Source organism: Littorina saxatilis, linkage group LG8 (assembly GCF_037325665.1).
Source record: "Littorina saxatilis isolate snail1 linkage group LG8, US_GU_Lsax_2.0, whole genome shotgun sequence".
Taxonomy (NCBI): domain Eukaryota; kingdom Metazoa; phylum Mollusca; class Gastropoda; order Littorinimorpha; family Littorinidae; genus Littorina; species Littorina saxatilis.
The window spans coordinates 27587705-27605343 of record NC_090252.1 but is presented as its reverse complement, the minus strand read 5'-3'; the positions used below and the strand labels follow the sequence as shown (position 1 = coordinate 27605343).

General features: G+C 41.5%; 1 long non-coding RNA gene across 1 annotated transcript; it reads left to right on the top strand.

Moving 5' to 3' along the window:
* The first annotated feature begins 2471 nt into the window (after positions 1-2471).
* LOC138973196 (uncharacterized) lies at positions 2472-4727 on the top strand. Its single transcript, XR_011457914.1, has 3 exons — positions 2472-2844; positions 3971-4151; positions 4590-4727. It is a non-coding gene; the product is annotated as an uncharacterized lncRNA (long non-coding RNA).
* Positions 4728-17639: the final 12912 nt, after the last annotated feature.

The window sequence follows — 17639 nt, the reverse complement described above, 5'->3', positions numbered from 1 at the left end:
TGTCTTGAAAGAAGGAAAAATCTTCATTTGTCACCTTTCTGCACTTTTTTGACTTTGAGTGCATAGCCACAATGGTCACAGACAAGATGCAGCAAACAGATTTGAAAAAGACCCCAAACTGAACTTGTTATGACTATTTGTAACCCCTCTCACCTTTTTGACTTGGCCGTACCCAAGCAAAAAGGCAAAAAAAATCATAACTAATTCCATGTTGATTTTTGGTGGGGTGGACCTATTGTTCCAGACTCGCCTTGATTAGAGCAACACTAGTGCAGTGTCCAACAGCTTTTAAAATTTGTTTTGACCTCTTGACAATGTACATGTCAACAATCCCTGACTGTTGTGTAGTAAGAAAAAAATCTTCATTTTTCCCCTTTCTCCACCTTTTTGAGTGTCAGTGCATAGCCACAATGGTCACAGAAAAGATGCAGCAAACAGATTTGAAAAAGACCCAAAAGTGAACTTGTTATGACTATTTCTAACCTTTCCTACCTTGTTCACTTGGCCGTACCCAAGCCAAAAAATCATAACTAATTCCATGTTGACTTTTTGGTGGGGTGGACCTATTGTTCCAGACTCGCCTTGATTAGAGCAACACTAGTGCAGTGTTCAACAGCTTTTAAAATTTGTTTTGACCTCTTGACAATGTACATGTAAACATGTAACCCTAATCCCTGACTGTTGTGCAGTAAGAACAAATCTTCATTTCTCCCTTTTCTCCACTTATTTGTGTGTCAGTGCATAGCCACAATGGTCACAGAAAAAATGCATCAAACAGATTTGAAAAAGACCCAAAACTGAATTTGTTATGAATATTTCTCATCTTTTTTGGACTTAGAAAAATTTGTAAAAAAAACCACATTTCTTCATTTTTCCCCTTTCTCCACTTTCTCTTTCATGAGGAAGGGATAATCACACATAGTACGCCAGTGAGGTTAGAATGGTGAGGTGGGGGTCTGAGGCTGGTAAGGGATTTGACGAGAGGGCACGGATTCGGCGGTTCGCCGTGTCGAGTCAACTTCATATAGATCTGTGCAGGCGATCAACAGCCCCAGCCGATCTGGATCTGTTCAAGTCAAAAGTAAAGTCAAGGATACGAAGAAGTTTACCGAAAAACATCGATCCCAAGGACTCATGTTGTAACTTTTCAAAGCAGTTACATTCAATCAAAGCTCTATCCACATTAAACCGAACGGGAATCGTCGAAGATCCACGCAACTTCACTGCAATGTCGAAAACGAACTCATAATGTCACCGCAGATCTATAGTTGGTTTTGGTTTTGTGTCGCAGCAAAGAAACGAAGCAAATCTCCGGCTTTTATTTCACACTAAAAAACCGTTCATTTAGCGGGTTATTAAAATATATTTCTTTGAGGTTGCAAGGCAATGGCATCGCTGAGATGTACTCCTTCGAACACACGACACAGGTTAGAAATTGACTTCATTTGGGCGCTTTTTACGGCCAAAACAGAGTGAGCTTTTTGACGGGTTTATGGAAAAATCACTTCGGGGGCAGGTCTAAAATCCTGTGTACAGTGCCAAATCATACATCATTCAAAAGAGCAAAGTATGTTCTTTATTCTAACATATGGGCTAGGGTAAGTCATAGATATAAATAGACAGTGTCTGTCTATTATATCTGTATAGGCAAGTGTATTCCATTCCTTCGATAGTCTCGTCATCTACACTTGCGTGAACAATGCAATTTTGAGTCTGTTTTGCATAAAAGACCTGCGAGATTTGTAGAAGTCAAAACAACAACTTACAGTCCAGCCTCTCAACTTTCGTTCCATGCAATTTGTTTGTCTGTACGTATAGACTGAGGGGTGCCCCGAAATGATTTGTAATCACAACATTCACAGACTTCAAATACGCCATTGAAAACTCGTCCACGTGCGTTTTAGATATATACTTGGGTGACTAAAACTGTCGTACCTACCAAAGGCCGCTTCGCGTAAGAAAATGACTACCAGAGTCGCAAGGCTCGGGATTTTTTTTACAAGAAATTTATATTTCGTTGTTCTAGTCCGAATGAATATGAAGATATGGCGAGTTGAAAACGCCGACTCTGTCGCCAGAAACACGTCTGTTTCCACACCGGAAAGAAGGAATGGACTGAGCTACTAGAAGCACGGCGCCGTGCGTACAATCGATCGAATGATGTTTTTCACACAATACCATTTGGCGATCTCTAAAAAATCATTTAAAAACGAACTAGTTGACATGTAATGAAACTATTTACTGAAATCAAGAAGTATCTTAGTTCTAGCCGTGCATATGACACACCCTTTCGCGAAAGCACACTGAACCGTGTGTATACGCATTCGCACCCGCAAACCACCAACCCAGGCGGGTTATCCAGATCCAGATCCAGATCCAGATCCAAGGGAAGTAACTCAGTGAGTATAAACATGAGCAAGAACCGCAACCCGAACACACTCGTAACACCTTAAGTTCTTCAACCTCACCCTTAAAGGAAAAGTCCAAGGTTTAGGGTCACTTTTGATATGTTGACCCTCTTAATTCATCAACCACAAATGCGTGTGTAAAAATGAACACAGAAATCCAAAAAGTATACTTTGACTCGTTTTTGGTTGTTCTGAATCGTTCCATCGCGCGCGCAGTCTTGGCTCATGACCTTGTGCACATACGTGTGCTACGTCACGAGCCTTGAACAACAAACATGGCCGGCTCAAGCAGTGAGGAAGACAAGTGGAATACGGACCGGTTTTCAGCCAGCCTGAGGTTTTAGCGTGCCCGTTTGAGCCTCTTCGTCGTCAAAATGCTGGCGAGGCCACAAGGAACTGCTTGAAACAGAGCCAGCATAAGCGGCAATACGAAATGGTAAGATTCTCTTTGTTGTGATGTTGACACACTACTAGTCCGTAGTCGCTACCTCTTGCATGCTAGATCGAAGTCAGGTGTGTTTTTCACAGATCAGTTGATGTGCTTCCACAGATCAGTGTAAGCATGTAAAGATCATTGATTTATGCTATTATTTCAGGCATCTGGTGTTGTTTATTTTCCTATCTTTAATCAAGGATTTCGTCCTTGAACTGCCCAGTTTAGAATAAATGTTTCCACAGTGATGTTCACACGCGACTATCCTTATTTTCTCTTGGAATTCTGAGTACTTTTTCAGTCACACAACGAAACATGTAGACAGCAAGTTAACATTGCGCAAAGTCTGTTTCTTGTGGACAAAACTGCAATTATCCTGGTATTTTTATTTGCGACAGTAAGACACTACATGAAATCGACACCACTAAACAGTGAAACTTTTTTGAAATGGCGGTGGGCTGCTTTCATGTGCTAATACTAATAGTGATCCTGACATTTTTCTTGCGAAACGGTCAAAGGGAAGTAATAAATGAATTTAGTTTTTTAAACGAGCACACGTGATTTCCGATCTCAAACTAGATCTGAAATCATAAGATTTTCTGAGCAGTGGCGAAACGCTGATGGCTAGTGATATCGCAAGCCGTTTTGGAAGCAAATAAGCACTGTCAGACATATGCTGAAACACGATTACAGCAGTTCAAACTTTTGATCATTGATTTTTAGGAGTACGCAATGTCGGACAGTTACACTACAAAAAGACAATGCGTTAGTGCATAGATCGGTATTCTCAAACGTCACGAACAGACAGTACGTTGCTACTATATTATTTTACTGTATTAACAAAACCTCACAGTCCCATTAAAAATGTGTGGTGTGTGCCGAAAAGCAACCATATGAGATTCAGTCAGTGAAACCCTGAATCTACCTGGGGTTAAATCGGGTTATTGACTCTCATTGCATGAATTTTTAAACTGAATATATACATTTTATGTACTACTGTTCGTGTTGTTTTTGTGATCCAGTGCAATTTCTGTGTATACCTTAGAATCTCAAGGTAATTTTTGAACGGGGCATACAGATGATACATGTTGCCATGATCACAGAGTGATACGTGTATTTTGCTTATCAGGTGTCAGTGCAGAAACTCCAAGAGGGAACGAAATTCAAATACAATGTATCTGGAAAACCTGGATGAGGAGATAGACAGCCTAACAGCACATCCTCCTATGTTTGCTCGGACATCTACTACCTTCAAACTGCATACTATGCGTACACACAGGAATATGGACGACTCAACATTGATCAAAATGGTAAGTAACACAACACAAACAGATGATTTCCATTATGATAAATTTATTTATCTGAAAGTAAAATTGACAACAGAGACTGAGTGTACAATTTGTTTTCAAATACGAAAATATCACATTGGGTTAAAAAAACAACACCATCATATATCATTAAAACTATTCTTTATTTCTAAACACATACATATCAGCATAGTTTATTCGTGTAAACATCCTCATTTCGGTTCCCAGTCTATCTGAAATCAAGGTAAGATATATGCCCAAAAAAAATAGCGATCACACAGTGCTTCAGCATGAATTTGAAAACCTGCTCTACGTCACATAGACACAGCGTGTCTTATGATTCTATCCACCCTCTCCAAACAAACACGTACACGTTTTCTCTTGTACGAATGTCTTAAAAGCTCAAACTAAGCTGCTGTTTTATTCTGTCTTGCTTTGCAGGAAATACAGGCACGTCGCTTACCCATAACAGGCAGCTGGTGCGCTAGCGAGTGGGGTTTCTCGGCAGAAGCATCAGAGTACCATTACCAACCTGTGCAGTCAAAACAATCAGAAATACTTTCCCAAACGGATGAAGAGTGGGGTTCAAACTCCCTGAGCTACAGAAGGCTGAAATATACTTTTACAAATCGTGTGACTGTGTTGAACAGATTCCTGCATGGTTTGAAGATGATACTGGGTTGTCACGTGGTCCGGTACATGGTTTACATTCTGCAACATTTTGTTCCAGACTTTTTCCACTGTTGGTCTACTCCTGCATCAGGTAGTCAGTCCATGAGCCGGTCAGCATAGCCTGTGTCCAGTATTGTCCGTTTGCCTGTTGCCTGAAACATGGTTGTTTGGAAGTAACTAACGATCTCTGCACACATTTTAACATGTGAATAAGAACAGAAAAAGTTTGTCAAAAGTATACATAGTTTAATTTGCATTTACTTCAAGGCCAGACTTTCTTCTCGTTCATTATTTCTTCATAAAGATTCTGGAAATTAACAAAATGTTTCCCCCTATCAAGGCCTCCTAACTTTTTTTTTTAAATGCAGGTCGGTTTGTTGTCATCTGTGCATTACTTCCTCTCGCCACCCGTGTTGTCATTGCCACCAGGTATCTCAACAATCAAACCGTCTATACAGGCTTAAAGGCACGTCCTTTTTCAAAACAGGATTGCTCACTACACAGATCTGCGAAAACTTTTACATAGAAAAAAAAAATCTCTTGACTTGAACATATACCAGGAATAAACATCCTGACTGGTTTTTGGAGCTGCCGGGATTTTTTTAGGGAATGTTCTACACGTGTGGCGTTAAAGAAATTAATTCATAAAATTCTACATTCCCAAAGAGAGTACCCATACAGAGTGTTCATTTCTGGTATTTTTCAAAACGGAAGGATGGCCATATCCCATGTAAAAGCCTAGTAAGATTTGAGATTTTGAACTCAATCGTTTACACGAGAAGGGCTGTCCACTTAAGAGGACGCATCCATGCCTGGATGAGAAATACACTGATAACACAGAAAAAGCACGAGTTTAACTTTAACCTGCATATTCACAAAACTGGTTCAGAGGCCCGGTAAAGGGAACACATGTTAGTTATTTTAAGAGAACATCACGAAGACCTAATTATTAAATTAAAGCCTTTCTGCACGAATGTACATCTTCTATGAATTATATTCTAAAACGCCACATGTGTAATTCATTCCACACACAAAATCCAGCTCCAAGAAGCAGTGAGGCTGTTGATTATTGGTATGTGTTCAAGTCGACAGATGATTTTTCCTGTGTAAACTGAGCCTTGGCAGATCTGATATAGTGAGCAAAGACCTGCATTTTTTTTAAACGTGTTCAGAGGCCTTGAAATGGTTAAACATTTTGTTTATTTCAAGTAGTCTTTATGAAGAAAAAATTAACAATAAGGAAGGCAAATGGGTTGAAATGCAAATTAGATTCCTTTTGACGAACTTTTTATGTTCTTCTTCACGTGTCACATTATGCGTACGTAGATCGCAAGATATTTTCGAAAAAATTCATAGATAAGCCAATCTGCAAACGGACACAAATTCACAATATTTATGATGCCAATAAATTTGACTCAAGAACAAAGCTTATGTGTTTGAGGTGATGTGCAAGGGTATGAACAGGGATCGCGTTTACGCACGATTTTTGCGTATTTGACGCATTTTAAAAGTCGCTGACGCGTTTTTTTCGCCGCGCCGCGTAAGCCATACGCAAAAATATTGTAACTTTTTCTTGTCTTCACGCAGCGCTTTTGCTCTGACTTAATAATCACCCGATCCTGAAACTGACTATAGGGCTCGAGAAGTGACGACACACATGAAATCTGCGCGTCAAAACTAAAGTCCGTTTCTTTTTGCATCGAAGTATCGCAAACGAACGTAACGAGGGTATTACCAGATAATGTCTTGTCGGATAATGAAACAGACATTAGCTGCTCTCCCATCTCGCGCTTCCAAAAGGCGGAAAGTGTGTCTAGTCGTATTAGAGCGGGAAACAAACTCGCAAGGCCCGAAGGTTGGAGACAGCAGGGGTGTTATTCGACAGGCGTGCGCGGAGTTCGACAGGAAAACTCGCCGTATTTAGGTCTTTCGTGCGTGTTTTGTTTGTGTCTGTACGTGTTTTTGTAGTACGCAAAAATATTGGTCCGTGACGCGGTTTTTTCGTTTCGTTGCGTATGACTTACGCGTTTTTTAAAAAGCTAGCGCGATCCCTGTATGAATGTTGAATGAGTCCGTCAAAGATACCCTCCATGTCGCCTTACAGTGGAACCTACCATTAAAATTATACCACCTTAAATTACCTTGCTCTTTCAAATGTACTGCTTAAACTTCTTGAACATGCAACTCTTGCTGTCTACCATAAAGACCATCAGGTCAACAACATACTCGTGAATGTTTTGTTTTGGTCTATAATTAAAATTTTCAGAAAATACCCTTTTTTATATTTTTTATTCGGAAGCATACTAACTTTATTTGAAACTACTTCGACAGATATAGTTTTGCAGGTTGACGGGAGGTGAGTTACGAAAGAAATTCAATCCATATGTCGCTCAGCACAGAAAGCATAAACGATTAACATGAGTAGAAATGAACTTGTACTTGTTTTCATAATGTATTATTTGGATGGTATCTGTCAAAGACACTTTCTCGTTTTTTTTGCAAAGCTAGAATAAGGCACTAATTTTCAAAACAAAACAAAAATCTTACGATGAATGGCACGTTGGTTTTCTCCTGTGGTGATTCTGGACGGTAGGAACAGGACTGGTCAACAGTTGCGTTGTGATCACGGAGAACCGGGAAATCTGGAATGGTCACGGTGTCAGTGTCTAGTGACCTGTTCTGACCAGTGGCCGTGAGTGATGATGAAAGGTCTGGAAGTAAAAGAAGAGAGAAAATGAGTGTGAGTATAAATCAATTCGAAAGTATGCTTCTGATCTATACAGTACACTGAACATTTAGACACCCTCTGGAAGTCGTCTGGATGTGTATCCATGTTGTAGCAATTAGACTGGTTTTGCGTCTCTCAGTCAATGCAGAAAGATTAATTCCCTGCACAATTCGTAATCTTCTTGTCTCTAGCATGCAGGTCTCTGTTTACCTTACCGGTTGCACATCCACCAAAAGTTTAGATCTGGTAAAAATAGCATTAAACCATGATTCCAGCAAACGCTGCCAATTTCATGAATTGATATCAGGGGATAGTTTGCGACTGAATAGAATAGATAACGTGACACACGCATTGTCTTACGTGTCCACAACCCTGACTACATTTTACTCTTTCTCTTAGCTCAACTAAGACCGTTCTGTAACTCTGTAGATCTAGCCTGTGGCGCATCTGTACTCCAGCGAATATCAGCTGGACCCAGACACACTGTTCTGCACCAATTCGTATTCGCTGCGCAGCAAAACAATGTTTACGTATGCATGAAAATAAAAGCATGTACTCTGACCTTCAACGCATTCCTTCTTGTGAGATAATCCGCTGTTCGTATGTCGCCTCGGAGTTTCAATGGCTCGTCGTAATACTGCCCCTCCGGACTTTTATGAAGGGAAGACACTGCCAGGGGTCAAAACATTTGTTTCAGGGATGAAACGCCAACTTTTGTGCTGCAGAAAAATGGCGAAATCTGTGTCCAGAAAGTGCCCGACACTTTGAAATCTGCACGCTTGTGCTGCACACATCTCTTCCATTTCCACAAGAGACTCAGAGTTTTATGAGGGAAAGTGTGCTATGAAATGCCTGGGGACATTGACGAGTTGTTGCAGTTTGCGGCTGCTCTCCACCGAGGCATTCTTTTCGGGCATACAGTGGTGACTTTTCTGTGTGAAAATCAAGCTGGTACTAGTGGTAGAATCAACACAATAACTTGTGACGTCACAGTGCACCGACGTCACAGTGCACCGACGTCACAGTGCACCGAAAACCACGTGACCACTACTTGACCCCAGGCGACTTGTCTTGGTTAGCCCCGCAACACTAAATCTTCAACTACAACAACAACAATTTTTTTTCAATTTTTAAAATATTTTTCCAGAGATGTTTGTAACATTTGGCATTCGATTTTCAAGTTTTTGGGCATATTTAAAAACCTTGGACTTTTCCTTTAAAGAATATCACCGAAACACTCTAGTGGGGGGGGGGGGGGGGGCGGGAGGCACGCAATAGTCTCGGTCAGCTTGACCCGCAGACGACGAGACCTGGATGAGATGACCGTCTGGCGATCTGACATTACTCACCGCAATCAGTCTGGCCTGGGCGAGACTACACGATCTACGGGCCATAATTCGGGATTGCGCGGCCCAAAAATAGCTAATTACTCCTATCATTAATAGACGGTGAAATGAGTGTGGGTGGTGACCGTTTCTTGTCTGAATACCATCTGCCTTAAACTGCGCCGGGCTTACCACAGTCTACCCCTGAACGTCCTTACCCTGGACCCGCAATAAAGACTGTCTGACCTAACTACCCGTACTTTGTTTTTAACCCTGATCTGTTCGCATTAAGCGCCTATATCTTGAATCCAGCTGAATCGTCTACCATAAACACCCCTAATTTAGAAGCCAGACGGACTGCATACCCTGAACATCCATATACCTTAACTAAGGAAGGGCTCTTGTCTAATCACGAGAATATCCTCCAACCAGAAGGAATGTCTGCCCTAAACCCCATTATGAGGTATATAAATGTTCCATTATTATTATCCTATTTTGAAAAGGTCATCCATAACTGGTATGAAATCGTGTTGTCTGCCCTGTATCCAAAAGGAATACGCCACTCGTCCGTACGTAACACCACAGACGTCTACTCCGCTTTTCTACCGTTTACGATGCCTCGACGGGGAGTGTTCATAGGGGCGCTGAGATGAACACGCCAACTCTCTCTCTAAGAGTAGAACATGTGCACGCCGTAGACAGTGGCACGCCTAGTTTTTTCCACCGCAGGAACAACACCCAATTCGTTCCCCCGCACGCGGAAGCAAAATTGTTATCTCGCAAAGGAATTGCCCTGTGAAGGTACGTTGTGGCAAATCACATTATCAAGTATAGATATTCTGAAGCAGAATTGCCTAGGCTATATGTATAATATGTAACTTATGTCTTGTTGTGTACTCGTGAACAGTGGCGTTCGATTTTCTGCCGAAGTCCGTGAAAATTATACAGAGAAGTCTCAATTTCGTACAAATTAACCTAGAACTACCATTTAAAGCACTATTTTAATACTCACAGTGTAATCTTCGATACCTTGCAGCCTTGTATGCGCGTTTTTGGGCACCAGCATCGTGGATAAGCTGCTCTAATCTAGCGTTATTTTGTGGTACTCAATTCTCAGTGGGTAAGGTCCCCCGCACACACAAGATAATGACCCCCGCATTTTTGCCGGAGTGCCTACTACGCCCCCCCGCACATGCGCGCTGAAAAAGCACATCATGCACAGCAAAACTGACCCGTTTGAAGCGTTTTTATTTGACAGATGGAGACCAGCGACCACACGCTATCTGCCGGGGAGGTGTCTGGGGAAGTAATCGACAGCTACCTAGACATCAGTAGTGAGGTGACTATAGGTGAGACAGTCCCTTTACAGACTTCTACACCGAAGAAGGTTGGTCTCCTCCATTTGTGTGACGAATGCGGATCAGCATACAAACACAAGCGAACATTGGACAATCACAAACGTGAGAAACATGGCAACGAATCTCGTTTTGTATGCATAGTTTGTGACAAGAGGTTTGGTCGACAGGTAGATTACCAGTCTCATATGAACAAGCATGCAGGCACCAAACCTTTCCAGTGTGGTGTTTGCAAAAAATCGTACGCACACAAACGCAGTCTGGACAAGCATATATGTCTGGGTGAAAAGCCGGGGTTTTAGTGCCAAACCTGTCAAAAGTCGTTCATAAGAAGAAAGTATCTTCGTGACCACCAAATCACCCACTCTACTGGCTACGCTTATTTATGCAATGCGTGCATGAAGCGGTATAAGCATCGCTCTGGGCTCGTATTCTTGAAAAAGCTGCAAAATTGTGTCTTTTAAAGTCAAACTGTCGTTTAACTACCGCCCGGTATTTATTTTTACTGCCCAGTAATTATTTATTTTCCCCCGGTATTAATGTGTGTCTGGCGGAAGGTCGGCAGCTACCAGAATTGGTTATTTTTAGAATAGGAGATTCCTCATGCTTGCTCCTCTCTACAAACAATATTTGAACAAGATTTATTCTTGAAAAAGCTGCAACTCATATACTGGCCTGTAAAACTCAATAAGTCCGTCAACTGCTAAGTGTTATTTATGAAACACCGGTAAGTCCTTACCGGGTTGTCTCCGAGCTGTAAAGTTAGAGGACCCCTCCCCCTCCTGTAAAGTCGCTACCTGTCAGTAACTTCACCAACACTGTCCATTAAAACCGTCAAGTTCGAATAAATCTTGTTCAAATATTATTCGTAGATTTATGCCCCTCATGGACACACATTGGTGTCATTTAAGCACCGATGCATTGCGGTCAAATACGAGCTTCTGCTCGCGAAAGATTTCAACCGATGCTCGATCATAACGGCCTGTTGCGAAAGCGTGCTTGCGTCTTGTATAATCCATTGCAGTGGCGAGGATTTGGTGTCTGATTCCGTAGCCGAACGGTTATCGAATTCGCCGGATGCGCGATTGAGTCGAGTTCGAATCGCCATCAGGCCTTACTTTTTTTGTTGTTTTACTCTTTGTCATTATTTTTTTTGTTTTTGTTTATTTTCTTCTTGTGCAAAAGAGTACGTTGTAATATCAAAATTGATTTAAAAAATTAATTTTAGGCGAGAATGAGGTGTTTTTTTAAATTGATGGTTAACATGATATTACCGTTTACTACCTTGTATACGCCCACCCACCCTATGTACCAGTTTTGCCCAAAAGTGGGGGGTGGGCGTTTACAAGGTACTATACCCTTGGCAGGAGCGGGTTCTTAGCTAGAAAAACTATATTTTGGTCATTTGTCATAGAAGTGTTCAAAGGATACGTTATTGCACAAAACTCCCCCTCTCTCTCTCTCTCTCTCTCTCTCTCTCTCTCTCTCTCTCTCTCTCTCTCTCACACACACACACACACACACACACACACACACACACACACACACACACACACACACACACACACACACACACACACAAAATCAACCTCTTCAGACATCACTTCCCGCCAAAGATGAAGCTTTGAAGATGAAGACCATTGTTGGAGCAGTCCGCGGAACAAGCCATCAACAACTGTACGACGAGTCAGGCTTTATTTCACTTTAAGAGAGGCGTAAACGTCAAAAATTGATATTATTTCACAAGATTGTACACCGTAAGGTGCCAAACTACTTACTTGCGATATTGCCACCATTAATATCAACTAATAATCCATATCGCCAGCGCAGGCCTTTAGATAGGAAAGTTCCATATCCCTCTTCTTTTTATTCCTTTTCTTCCCCTCCTTCCTTCCTCTTGCTGTCTTTCTTTGTAATGATTATGCTACGTTTATTATGTTATGATAATTTTGGATGATTAATGAGATGAGGATGATTATAATGATGATGCTTTGGATTTCCAATTTGGTTTATTTAGACAAATTGTTCAGCCGTTACCGCCTTACGTTATAATATCCATGCAGGAACACCACTATAAGCTTCTAGCTTGTTGCTGTTACCTGTGTCTTTTGTATACATGTCATGATTGTAACATTTGTTGAAATAAACTTATGTTTAAACCAAAGATGAAGCTTTCGTTTCTTTTTTTTCCTCCCAGTCAAAAATGCATTGCGATTCTCTAGCCACTCCAGAAACCTTTTTCTGTCCAATCCCCGAAGCATGTCTAAGGAAAGGAAACAATTGAAAAACAACAATAACAGCAGACTGAATAATCTTTATATATTTTCCTTGTCTACTAGTCCACTGGTCGAAACTGGGGGGTGGGCGTTTACTAGGTACTATACCGTGTACACCTGCATGCAACTGAGGTTTATAAAAAAAATAAAAATAAAATCTCCCCGTGTTTTTATTTCATTCAGTTTGTTTGGGTTGTTGCTATTGACTTTGAAACTGACACGCCGGCGAAAACGCCGGTAACGCGTGCGCAGAGAAGAGCAAGCATCGGGAATCTTCAATTCTAAAAATAACCAACTGGTAGCTGCCGACCTTCCGCTAGACACACATGAATATCGGGGGAAAATAAATAATTACTGGGCAGTAAAAATAAATACCAGGCGGTAGTTAAACGACAGTTTGACGTTGAAGGACACAATGTTGCAGCTTTTTAGCCAGCGTGTCAGTTTCAAAGTCAATAGCAGCTACCCAAACAAACTGAATGAAATAAAAACACAGGGAGACCCTTTTTATTTATTTTTCATTTTTTTGTTTTTAATCTCAGTTGCATGCAGGTGGCTGCTACCGCATTTTAGGTTGTTTTTTTTCTCTCACCTTTGTTTTTTAAAGCGGGAAGCATCCTTCTTCATGGTTATTTATTTAATTTTTTAATCAAATGTTTACATGTTTTAGTTAACAAACTTTATCAATAAACTAATATCATGTTAACCAAAGATTTAAAAAAAAACATTGCAGCCTAAAACATTTTTTTAAATCAATTTTGCTATTATAACGTACTCTTTTGCACATGAAGAAAATAAACAAAAATAAACAAATGCCAAAGAATAAAAAAAAATACGGGCAGATGGAGATTTGAACTCGACTCAATCACGCATCAGGCGAACGAGAGAACCGTTCGACCACGGAAACAGTTGAAAATAATCGGACACTGTAATGCATTAAAGAAGACGCTCGCACGCTTTCACCACAAGCCGGTATGATCGAGCATCGGTTGAAATCTTTCGCGAGCGGTATCTCGTATTTGTCCGCAATGCATTGGTGCTTAAATGACACCAATGTGTGTCCATGAGGGACATAAATCTACAAACAATATTTTAACAAGATTTATTCAAAATTGACGGTTTTAGAGGAGGGGGATGGGTCCTCCAACTTTACAGCTCGGAGACACCCAGGTAAGTCTTTCCCGGAGTTTCATGAATAACACTTAGCGGACTTATCGAGCGGAAGTGGTTTTACAGGCCGGTATATGAGTTGCAGCTGTTTCAAGAATACGAGCCCTGGTCTTGCCAGGCATAGGCGTCGGGCTCAACAAGATGGAAACTGCATATTTAACATCGCTGTAACACATATAGGCTACTATAATGCCTACATTCACACACTTGCAGAGGAACAACTTCTTTTAATTTCCATAACATTCAAGAATAAGTGTGCTCGACAGTTTTATATGACACGCAGTTAATCAGGTTTGTTTTGTTTATGACCACAAAAAAAAGAAAAAAGAGACAGAGAGTTGAGTGCTTTTTGTTTTTGTTTTATAATTCTGCTTTGTTAAAAAGCACATGAAGTCTTGCATGCCTGTCAGAGTATATCTCTGGACTCAAAGCAAAAAGTAACAACCTCACAGCTTCCTGTGTAAAGTGGACATATTTATGTGCAATTCTTTCACACATACACACACATGCACGCACGCACACACACACATACACGCACGCACGCACGCGCGCACACACACACACGCACACACACTAAAACAATGGTTAATCGGTGACTTATTGCTCGTGCCAAATGTTGGAGTACATCTGAAGATGTCAGAGTCCAATCACATCCATAATTAGTGGATTTACACAAAAATTATAGCTGTATGTCATTTTTTCTGATAAACATAACGGCGGGGGATCTTACCCTAGTGTTGCGGTGGGGCGTAGTAGGCAAATCGACCAAGCTGCGGGGGATCTTACCCCGTCAAATTTCACTGTTGATCTTTGAACCGATCGTGAGTCTAAACTAAGGTAAGCTTAAACTTAAAAATGAAGAGCAGTATCCACAAGTAGTTTGACTTTGACCAGCAAAAAGATTTAAGCCCTTCTGTTGACCGTGCTTTGTGTTATTTCAACATTTTTAACGTGGGAGACAGTATTTCTGACTTGTCTTGATGACATTTCTTCTCTTATGTAGTACACGAGAGTGTAAATGGTAAGACAACTAGCTGATCCAATGCAAAATAAAGTACAGAACAGTATGATATAAACTTCAATACTAGAAAGTCTGGTTATCTACTATTTTAAGGCATTGATTTGGAGACACCTACCATGTTGTTCATCTTGCGGGGGAACGAATTGGGTGTTGTTCCTGCGGTGGAAAAAACTAGGCGTGCCACCGTCTACGGCGTGATGTGCCAATGCCTGGGTTTCACTCTAGATTTTTGGGACCTGCTCACATATGCTAAAAAATGCGTAAACCATTAACATCTGACTTCCGCTTAAAACGCCTTAGTTTCAAGAAAAATGACACCGCATTATTTAATAGATCAACTGCCCTTAGCATCTAACTTCGACAACAGCAACTACAACAACAACAACAACAACAACAACAGCAGAAACAACAACAACAACAACTTAAACAATAACAACCAAAACAGCAAGACAATAATCATACCTTCATGAAAAAATACTCCAGGCCCAAACAAAACGTCATCCATTAGTCTGACTACCTCTACATCTCATAAAAACAATTGAGCGGAAAAACTGTGTACCTACATGAAAACATTCCAGGTCTGAAAGATCCGCCCAAGCCTCACTAAAAGCACCCTATATCGAAGAGAAACGGCAAAAGTGACAGTTCACTCTCTTTACAACAATACTTCATACCCTAAAGAACCGTCTCCCCTAACCACCCTAGAGAACTGTTCTTTTCATGGCGTGTGTGTGTGTGTGTGGGGGGGGGTGTATAAGTCTCTCTATCTCTCTCTCTCTCTCTCTCTCTCTCTCTCTCTCTCTCTCTCTCTCTCTCTCTCTCTCTCTCTCTCTCTCTCTCTCTCTCTCTCTCTCTCTCTCTCTCTCTGTGCGTGCGCGTGTAGCTGTGTGTCGGTCGGCCTCTGTCTCTGTGATTAACGGTAAAGGTGATGGTCCACTCTCATCACAAGTCATATATCACGCCCTAAAGGACCGTCTACACTAACACTAACCACCACCTCATACCCTCGCGACGACGCCCACCCTTCAGTAGGCTGTCGCTCCAAATGAGCACAGTTGCATCGATTGCTGTCATACTTCTCTCCCTATCGATCCTACCAGAGAGTGAGTGAGAGAGAGAGAGAGAGAGAGAGAGAGAGAGAGAGAGAGAGAGAGAGAGAGAGAGAGAGAGAGAGAGAGAGAGAGAAGAAGAAAAAAACTGACCCCCGTTTCTTAGCACCATGATGGCGAAGTTTTGACGAGTAAAGCTAGATACAAGGGTACGTGTGATGTTGGGCCTCTCCGATGAGAAATCACCTTCACTTGTCCCTTTGTCTATAACGCAGACCTGTAGTGGGAATGCAGGGGCACTGTTGACAGGCCTCAAATGTGTCCTTTCATCACAGGTACCACTAGAAGAGCGTTTCTTGGGGACTCCTACATTGGGGTGTGCACGTTAAAGATCCCACGATTGACAAAAGGGTCTTTCCTGGCAAAATTGTATAGGCATAGATAGAAATGTCCACCAAAATACCCGTGTGACTTGGAATAATAGGCCGTGAAAAGTAGGATATGCGCCGAAATGGCTGCGATCTGCTGGCCGATGTGAATGCGTGATGTATTGTGTAAAAAAAAAATTCCATCTCACACGGCATAAATAAATCCCTGCGCCTTGAATATGTGCGCAATATAAATTGCATAAAAAAATTTAATAAAAAAAATAAAAAATAAAAAATAAATAAATGTAAAAATAAAAATCCCTGCGCTTAGAACTGTACCCACGGAATACGCGCGATATAAGCCTCATATTGACTCCTCACCGCAATTCTTACGAGAATTTGGCGAGAAAAGGCTATTAGTACTAAATCCCGTGGGCCGTTCACGGCCAACTCCTACAGTCAACTGATCGTGTTTGATTCTCACTTGCATGGCTAGCAAGACAAGGCCTGCATGGGTAGCACAAAATCATTTCAGAGACGCTCTCGTCTATTCTTCCTGGTTTTCAATACGTGAGAGAAACGGACGGCCGTGCACATTTTTCCAGCCCGTCTTGCCTGCGGGGCTGAGTAAGGGAGCCCTTGCTTTGAAAGCCCATCATCAAAGATCAGGAGGAAAGGCTTTAGTCTCTTTGATTGTCATTGAATTGTTAATTGGAAACGCCAGTTTACTTACAGATAAAACGTTCCGCCTATTTGATGCCCGCGGGGGCTGTTAGGTTGATCCTTTCTGACTCAAGCAAAACGAGAGGAATTAATGAGGCTAGTTTGGCGCTGACGAAATAATTGTTTGGGCCTTTCTATCGCCCGATTCTATTTGCGTGTCTTGTCATTTTGAAGTGCGGTAACTTGGCAGGGAAACCAAATCACCTTGGATAGTCAGATGATGGCTTTATTCATAAAATCCGTTGACACCGCCCCAGCCTCACTGCAGAGATGGCTTTTCATGCCATGCCCCAAATTACTTCAGGTCGAGATTTTATTTAATGAAAGCAAAGATTATTAATTTTTGTGCATGCTGTGCTCTTATCAAATCCTGCAGGGGTTAGGGTTGGGGTGGAGTGGTGGTGCTAGATAAGCAAAAGTAAATGGAAAACCTGACAGAAAGTTTGTAATCAAATGTTTGATGAGAAAACAAGAACAATCTCTATACAAAAGATGCTGTGCATTTCTATTGGCTCTGGCCGTTTTCTGGGGATTACGTACATATTAAAGTAGATATACAGGCAGGAAAATATTCAACGTCTCTTTTCCTTGGATAAGCACCCTGTTCCCTAGCTGAACTGGCTGAGACTCGCTGCTTAAAACTAGTTTGAGCGTTTTTACTGTTCACATGGGCAGCAATTTTGATTTGACTTGGCGCCAACTAACTCCTACCTCCCAACCTACCCTCCCCTAGTCCCAATGCCCCTCTCCCTTACCTAGTCCCTACCACTAATGACCCCCTAGCCCACATCACCCAACCTACCC